This window comes from Pistacia vera, unplaced genomic scaffold, assembly GCF_008641045.1.
Source record: "Pistacia vera cultivar Batoury unplaced genomic scaffold, PisVer_v2 Contig973, whole genome shotgun sequence".
In the NCBI taxonomy this organism is placed as follows: Eukaryota; Viridiplantae; Streptophyta; class Magnoliopsida; order Sapindales; family Anacardiaceae; genus Pistacia; species Pistacia vera.
The window spans coordinates 191,361-199,706 of record NW_022196860.1 but is presented as its reverse complement, the minus strand read 5'-3'; the positions used below and the strand labels follow the sequence as shown (position 1 = coordinate 199,706).

The 8,346-nt window shown below is 46.3% G+C and overlaps 1 pseudogene; it reads left to right on the top strand.

The window, feature by feature from the left end:
* Positions 1-3,023: 3,023 nt before the first annotated feature.
* Positions 3,024-4,001, top strand: LOC116121360 (annotated as a pseudogene).
* The last annotated feature ends 4,345 nt before the right edge of the window (positions 4,002-8,346 follow it).

The window sequence follows — 8,346 nt, the reverse complement described above, 5'->3', positions numbered from 1 at the left end:
GATCGCTCTCGGATTCGGTCTCAGACTCGACCTAAATTTTCTTTCTCTTCTTTGGTCACTGAGCTGTTGTCTTTAGCCTCGGGCGCACAGCTGATGGCTGGGAAGCCTTTGCAGTTTGGATTGGTGCATCCTCCGAAGGTTGTTGCTGAGTTCCAGCAGGTCGCACCGGGGGGTCTGATGTTGCACCTTCAGCCGGGGGAACGGTAGGAGCAGCATCGGTCGCCTTGGCTTTCCTTGACCGAGGAAAATTGATTTGCCTTCGTCGCGGCTGCTTTGGCTCCTTCGGAGGCATGGTCGCTGCATGAAAGCATCGTTAGCAAAAGTGTTTTAGTTTACGACAAGAAAAGACCTAGTTAGCAAGACTTACTCAATGGGGGCTCTAAAGAAGCGTTTGCGTTGAAGAAACCGTATTTCTGTAGATTCGCGGTCGTCACGATCTTCTTCGCGTTGCGCTTGTCTTCTAGCAGGAAGCTAAAAGATACGATCCTATCTGGATCGAAGAGCAGCCCTAGGTCGGTTGTCTTTTTAACTGCCAGAGAAGAAATAGGTCGTTAGAAAGAAAAACGCATTCCGAACTTAATGAGTTCGCCAAGGGAAAAGAGCCTACTCGGGTCCTAAAAGCGGCAATGACCGTCGTAACGAAAGAAGAAAAACTTTGTTTCATAGGCCCCTGCGTTGCTAGGGTAGCTGTGTATCCCCTCGGCTATAGTAGGTCGCTTGGACAAGTAATAAGAATCTTTGTCCTTGCTCTTTTTCAAGAAATATGAGCAACCGAGCTCCGCCACAGTTAGCTCACCTAGCTCGTTCTCACGACATGCGATGTACATGGCAACAGCAATAACATACGCATTCGGAGTGAGCTGCATCGGCGCTATCCCGAAGTGATCCAAGATCGACCTGACAAAAGGATGGAAGGGGATCAGTCCCCCACCCTTGATGATCTCCTCGGAGATCGCGGCCATCCCACTTGATGGGTATCGCAATAACTGTGCCACATCGCGAAAAACTTCCACCTCGATACCGTACTGTTTTATTACCCTCTCGAGCTCTTCCTCGGTAAGTATTGAGTAGACCTCGGGAGTGACACTTGGAGCACCCTGCGAGGACGAACCGGTTCCTTCCTCGGATCTAGTCGTTGAGGGGGTCCATTCTACTGGTCTGCAAAAGCGACAAGCAGAGGGCTCATTTAGCTATTGTATGCTACTCCGTACGATGACGTGGAAGGAAAAACTCCCTAAAACCTAGAGAAAACCCTAACAAAATGATTCGAGCCGCCATTCATGGCTTGAACCCGACATGAGCGTCTCGTCTCCGATGAGTTACCGGAAGACTAACGCCATCTACCAACCACGGGAATAAGAAAACAAAAAAAGCAGAGAAAGATTCTTACCTCTAGGAGTACGAACACGGCTTCTGCTTTGAATATCAGAAAAACGCTGGTTTGGAAGGCAAAGGTTCTAAGCTTGCGAAAATCTCTTGCTCTTTGTGAAAAAGACGAGTGTGATGACATTGCCTGAGAAAGATCTGAGTTTTTATAGCGTATGACCCGACGCTTGTTTTTGTCGAAATCAAAACGATGTTTGGGTGGCAAAAATTTCTCACCATTGATCACGACTACGTGTCGCAGATTAGTGAGGAAGAGTGAGTGTCACGATTAAAGAAAATCAAACTGTCATTGTTTTCCGTTGAAAAACTCAAGCGATGACACTCTCTTTCCCTCAGCATTAATTGCACCCCAAACTGCATTTAATGCACTGATAAGGGTTGTCGTTTCAGCATGTCACACATTTAATGTTCTGATAAAGTGGTACCGTGTCAGCATACAACGCATTTAATGCGCCTGGTTGGCACTTATCACACACAGGACATCTGTCAGCGTAGAGACTGCTTCATTAAATGTATCCATACCTAAAGCACAACAGGCAACACCTGGCGAAGTCAGGTCGCTCGCCCGTCTTTAATAAGCAATGACCATGCGAGGTCGTGTTTGCAAAAAGTGCTACCTCGACCTATCTTCAATCAGGTCAGAATCACTAGAATTTCCAGAAATCATTCAATCGCGGCATGACTTATAGTTTCCAAGGTTCGATTCTCAAACCTTAAAAACTAGGGGACTTCTGTTATGCTTGAAAAATATAGGGCTGACGTGAGGCCCAGTCAGCGTGCAAAAGTTAGAACATGGGTACACTCGCAGCCTGCTTCTGTCAAAATAGTGGGTGCGCGCCAGATCAGCCAGAAGCTGTGGTGATCCCATGTGTCCAATCCCTGCACCAAATCGCGTAAATCACTCTAGAAGGTGGGCAATGTGACATAAAGAAGGATTTGCACGGATAATCCCACCAACTCACAGATCCAATAATCATTAGCTCAATGCATCCCACTATAAATGGAGAGCTCATCTCTCATTCAGAGGATTTGCTCATTTTACTCTTGATTAGCTATTCTCTTTGTAATAAAAAGCATTTACTCGCTTGTACTATCACTTGAAGGTCAGTCAGCTCATACGACCTGACCTTTATCCTTAATAAAATAACAGCGGACGTAGGATTTGCTTCCTTAGCATCCGAACCACGTGTACACTTTAAAAACGCTTTTCTCATTGCATTTATCCTCTTTTCCTTATATTCATGTGTGTCTTCTGGGCCAGCTCAGCCAGCTTAGCATTTCACACGTGCGTTTCGTTGGTGTAAAAATCATGCATCAACACATTCATTCTAGCTATAATTTCCAGGTGAGTTTATTTGTATTTTTATATTTTTTTTAATTTTGATTCAGAGCTAGCAAAATTATCAGTTAGGACATATATGTTAAAAGAGCTTTCTAACACCATGTTGAATCTGAGTAGTCCTTTGATTCAGCTGGAATCAAGTAAAGTACTTATAGGTTCAATCTTGTAACTAGAAAGAAGTTAGAATTGAATTACTTTAACTTACAAGGACATTGCTTCTGTGAATTCTGTAGAGATCCTATGAAATTTATTGCCAACTTTATAGTTTTATCTAAAAGCTTATTATGATCTTAGAATGGAAAAGCTAGACTTGAGAGTTCAAAGTAGTCTAGCCAAGTCTATTGGTTCTGTGGTATCAATTACTGGGGCATTAACTGCGACTTTGTACAAGGGCCCAGCAATTGCAATTACTTCATCTCTGGGCAATTTACATACTGAATTTCTATCACAACAAAAAAATTGGGTGATTGGAGGTCTTCTCCTAGCAGCTGGTAGCTTTTCCCTGTCACTATATTATGTTTTTTTGGTAATGTATGTATATCAGAACATCTTTTGACCTGAATAGCTTTCATGCTCTAAATAACGGCAATTTTTTGACCTGAAACTCTTTCTCTTCATATCCAGACCACTCTTATTAGGGTGTACCCTAAGGAGCTGATGGTAACATTCCTTAGTTGCACTTTTGTGACCTTTCAATCTGCCATATTTGCTCTAATTGTAGAGCGAAACCCAAACGCTTGGAAATTAAAACTAGACGTGGAGTTGATGGCTATTGCGTATTCGGTAAGTATAGAAAAGAACTTGTGTACATCTCTAAGAATTGTAGACTTGTCCCTCATTATCAGTTCTTCTCAATATTGTAATAACTTGCATCTGGTGTTTCATATCTAGGCAATTTTTTGCATAGCAATTCTAGGTGTTGTGTAAACATGGGCATGTCGGAAGAAAGGACCTGTCTTATGTTTCCATGTTTAAGCCGCTTTCGATAATCATCGCAGTTGTAATGGTGGTAACTTTTCTTGGGGAAACTCTTCACCTTGGAAGGTATGTTTCTGAGCATGAATATGATATTTCTCAGATGGGTTTGATTTAAAGGGATGGAGTTTTATTTATGTGCAGTGTTGTGGGATCCGCTATCATTGCTGTTGGGTTCTATGCAGTGATTTGGGGCCAAGCCGAAGAGGAAAAGGTGGTTGAAAAGGAAGGAATCAATAGCCTTAAGTCATCTTCTTGTAAAGCCCCTCTCCTGGAAAACAGAGTGATGGAAGCATAAAATATAATGCTAAAGCCCAAGTAAAAGTGTGATTTATTTAGTTGCAAAATAACTTCTGGGTGTCCTTATGAATATTATAAACTTTTGAGCTGTCTTTGTTTTCTTGATTATTGTTTAACTAAAAACGGGGGATGAGCTATGTTGATGCTGGATTTTGGCACCAACTAATCGACACGTGTGCAGCGTTGTTTGGACAAGGAACACACGTGAATATGGATTATGACTATGGAATAAATGCGATGAAAGCTTTTAAAGTGGTTCGGATGCTAAGGTAGCAAGTCCTACGTCCACTGATGTATATTGATATGGTGGGTCAGGTCGCTAAAGCGGACTGACTTACAAATGATTGAACAGTAATTACAAAGCTTTTAGAGAGGGAGAATTCCAATATAAAATTGATCGAATCCCCTTAATGAAGGGGTCTTCCTCTTCTTATACCCAGTTGAATGCGTGTAATCATCATTGAATCCTTGGGTTGGTGTGTATGTCAGGACCTAATCTGATTTTACGTCTCAGTGCCCATTTCCCAAGCTGATTTCACGCGATTTGGAGCAGGGAAGCGGACACGTGGGGGCTCCAGGGTGCTTGACAGGCTTGACGTGCACTTATCGTTCTGACGGGAGCAGGCCACGTTTTGCCACGCGACTCCACATCAGCTTTCGGTTTCCCAGGCATAACAGAAGTCCCCTAGTTTTTAAGGTTTGAGAATCGAACCTTGGAAACTAAGTCATGCCGCGATTTGAGGTCCTAGTAGTTTCGATCTGAATGGAAGGAGCTCGGGACAGGACCTTTTGCGAACACGATCTCGCACAAGTCTTACCCAAATGACCTGACAATCGTCATTTTAGTGACCTGGATTAGTCAGACGCTCTTTTCCACGCCTTGGAGAGATTTAATGAACCTGCATACATGCTGTTAGACGCTCTGCACGTGCTGCAGTGTGTCAGGTGCATTAAATGCGTGGTATGCTGACCAGATGTCGTTTTGACAGCCTTAACTGCGTGACGCATATGAAACGACGACCCTCATTACGACATTTAATTCGACATGAGGCGCATTAAATGCGGGGAGAGAGAGAAGGCTGTCGTTTCGGTTCCGAGAGGTAGTAACCGTCGATTCGCAGTCCATATAAAAACTCACATTTTTCAGATGAGGCCACCAAAATCCCTTTCGCTTCCAGTGATAAGCCTTTGCAAACCGGAAGTTCTCCTTTTCCGATTGGCGCTTCTCAGGCATCTGAAACAGGTTTCGGCCTTGGTCACGCATCCCTGAAGGTAGGATCTTTTTTCTTCCTCTCTCTTTCTTTTTTTTGTTTGTTTGACTGGTGGGCAATGGCGTTGGGTCTCCTGGTGTTTCACCAGAGGTGCGCCGCTGTTGTCGGACTCGAGCCGTGGATGGCGGCTCGAGTTACTGTTAGGCTTTAAGGGATTTGTCCTATGCCGTCGCACGGGACAAAATACGAAGGCTAAAATGACTATGTCTGTCGGTGTTGTAGACTCTGGAATGGAGCCGTCAATGTCCAGACCCGAGGAAGCGGCTACCTCGTCCTCGCGGGATGTTTCCGAGGACGCATCCCTTGATGTCTTTTCGGTTCTCACCCATGAGGAGTTTAATAGGATAAAAAAGCAGTTTAACGTCCGCGCAGAGGTGTTCCTCGACCACACCCGGTCGTCACGGCATCCTGCTGATGGCCTTACTGCGATCTCCGAAGAGATCTTCAAGGGTGGAGGGACGATCCTCTTCCATCCTTTCATCAGGTCGGTCCTGGATCACTTCGAGATCGCACCGATGCAACTCACCCCAAACGCGTATGTCATCACCGTCGCGATGTACATCGTGTGTTGCAAAAGCGGCTTGGGCGAGCCAAAGGCGGTGGAGCTCGGCGTCGCCTATTACCTTAAAAAGAGTAGGGACAAGGATTCATATTACTTGTCCCGGTGACCTACCATCGCCGAGGGGATACATAGCTATCCGAGCAACGCGGGGGCCTACGAGACGGAATTCTTCTTTTTCTGCTATGACGGCTTCTGCCGCTTTCAGATACCAAGTAGGTTCTTCCTCGCTAGGCATATTATATGTTCGCATGCTCTATAATAACGACCTGTATTCTTTTGCAGTTAACAGAATGACCAGCCAAGACTTACTTGACGACCCGGACAGGCTCGTATCTTTTGGAGTACTAGACGAGGAAAGCTGAGACGCGAGGAAGCTCGTGACAACCGTAAACTTGTGGAAGTATGGTTTTATCAGCAACAACGCGTCTTTAGAACCCTTGGAAGGTAAGTCACATTAATTTCCTTCTGGTTGCAGAATAATTTCGTTTACTAACGCACTTGCATGCAGAAACTATGCCCCCGAAGGAGTCCGAGTAGCCCCGCCGAGCACCGTTCGTCTTCCCTCGATCGAGGAGAGAGCGAGCGGCCGAAGCTGCTCCTCCTATTCCGGCGCAACCGGTGCAAACTGCTGCGCCTTCACAGCCCCAACCTGTGCAAGAAGCGACCAGGGCAGAACAGGTCGTTCAGGCACCACCGGCTCGCCCAAGGCGGAAGGCTCCATTCCAGAGTCTACAACACTCGTGCTGGACTCATTGGGGAGCCTGCTCGAAGAAGAGAAAACAGATTCAGGTCGACGAGTCTGAGACCGAATCCGAGGAAGAGCCCTTGAGGTCGTGAAAGGATTCAAGGAGGTCGGGCAAGGAACCCGCAAGTGAGGCGATCATTGTCGACAAGGCGAAGGACGCGCCCGTGCTGGACTCGTTGGGGAGCCTGCTCGAGTACCTGCAGCCGATAGTCTATTCTCTGCTCGAGTGTGGACTATCGGAGTCTTACGATGAGTTCGCTGACATGGGCGATGACCTGATGACCACATCGTTCCAGCATCTAAGCAAGGTAAACGAGCTGTTCTCAAAATTTCATTCTAGTTCATTTCTAATCATTTCTCGCTCGCAGGCTTTGCTTGCGATGAGGATGTCTATGGAGAAGACTCGGTTGGGGGCCGCGAAGGGGTCCAGCGACCTAAAGGAGGAGGTTGCGAAGCTCAAGAAAAGCCTGGAGTCCGTCGAAGCTGAAAGAACGCAAGCATTCGAAGTGGCGAACAAGTATCTGAGCCAAAAGGATGCTGCTTTACGAACTGTGGACTTCCAAAAAGCGGAGCTTGAGCAACGTGTGGAGGAAGTGAAGGAACTTCAAAGGACGACCGCCAGGCTCTCCAAAGAGGTCGGAGAGAAGGACCAGGAGATCCAGATGACCTCCATATGGGCCCAGCAAGCTGAACAGGAAAGGGAGGCCTCCGAACAGGAGAAGCAAGCTCTTGAGGCCGAACTCCAAGAGAGTCAGGAAAAGATCGCTTCACTGACTAAAGAAATGCGGAATCAGTCAGAGGAGCTGGAGGAAAAGGCCGCCGACTGGGCGATCGGGTCTATTTATTTCCTCCGACTAAGGAACCTAGATATGGACATTTCCGACCTCCTGGAGGGGTGGCGAGAGACTTTGCGGATTATGGCAGAGGAAGACGATCAGGCAGCAGCGGCCACCCAACGATCCGACCAGGCAGGGGGTTCTGGTTCTGGTTCTGCTTCGAAGGATCCCCCCGACCAGCCGTAGTGTAATGAGTCTTGACTCCATTGTAATTGGGTCCAACTTTTGCTTGTACATAAATGAAGATACATTTTGTTTTCAATTGCAATTCGCTTTTACATACATAAGTTCAATTTACAACTCAGTTTTACATAGGAAGCATTACATGCGAATTCTTACACGCGAACAGAACACATGCGAACTGTTTCTAGCGAACAAAATTATGCTTTACATTAAAAGGGAAACGAACAAAAACTGATTGGAGAGCTGAGTTTGGGATTACTGATAGTATGGCCGGAGGTGTTCGGCATTCCAAGCTCGGGGTACTTTGGAACCGTTCAATCTTTTGAGATGGTAAGTCCCCGGTCTGATCACCTTGTTGACCCGGTACAGTCCTTCCCAGTTAGGTCCTAGTACCCTCGCACTCGGCTCTCTGGTCCTAAGGAGAACTTCCTTTAGCACAAGGTCCCCGACCTGGAAGTCTCTTCGCTTGACCTTTGAATCGAAAAACCTCTTTACTCGCTGCTGGTAGGCTGCTATCCTTAGCGAAGCCTTGCTGCGATGCTCTTCAACGAGATCCAAACTTACCCTCATAAGTGCTTCATTTTCTACTTCGTCGTACAAGTCTCTCCGAAGAGAACCAGTTCCCACCTCTACAGGGATCATCGCTTCGCAGCCATAGGCTAGCGAAAAAGGGGTCTCTGAGGTGGAAGTTCTTGGAGTTATCCTGTACGCCCATAAGACTTCAGGGAGATCGTCAGTCGAATTTC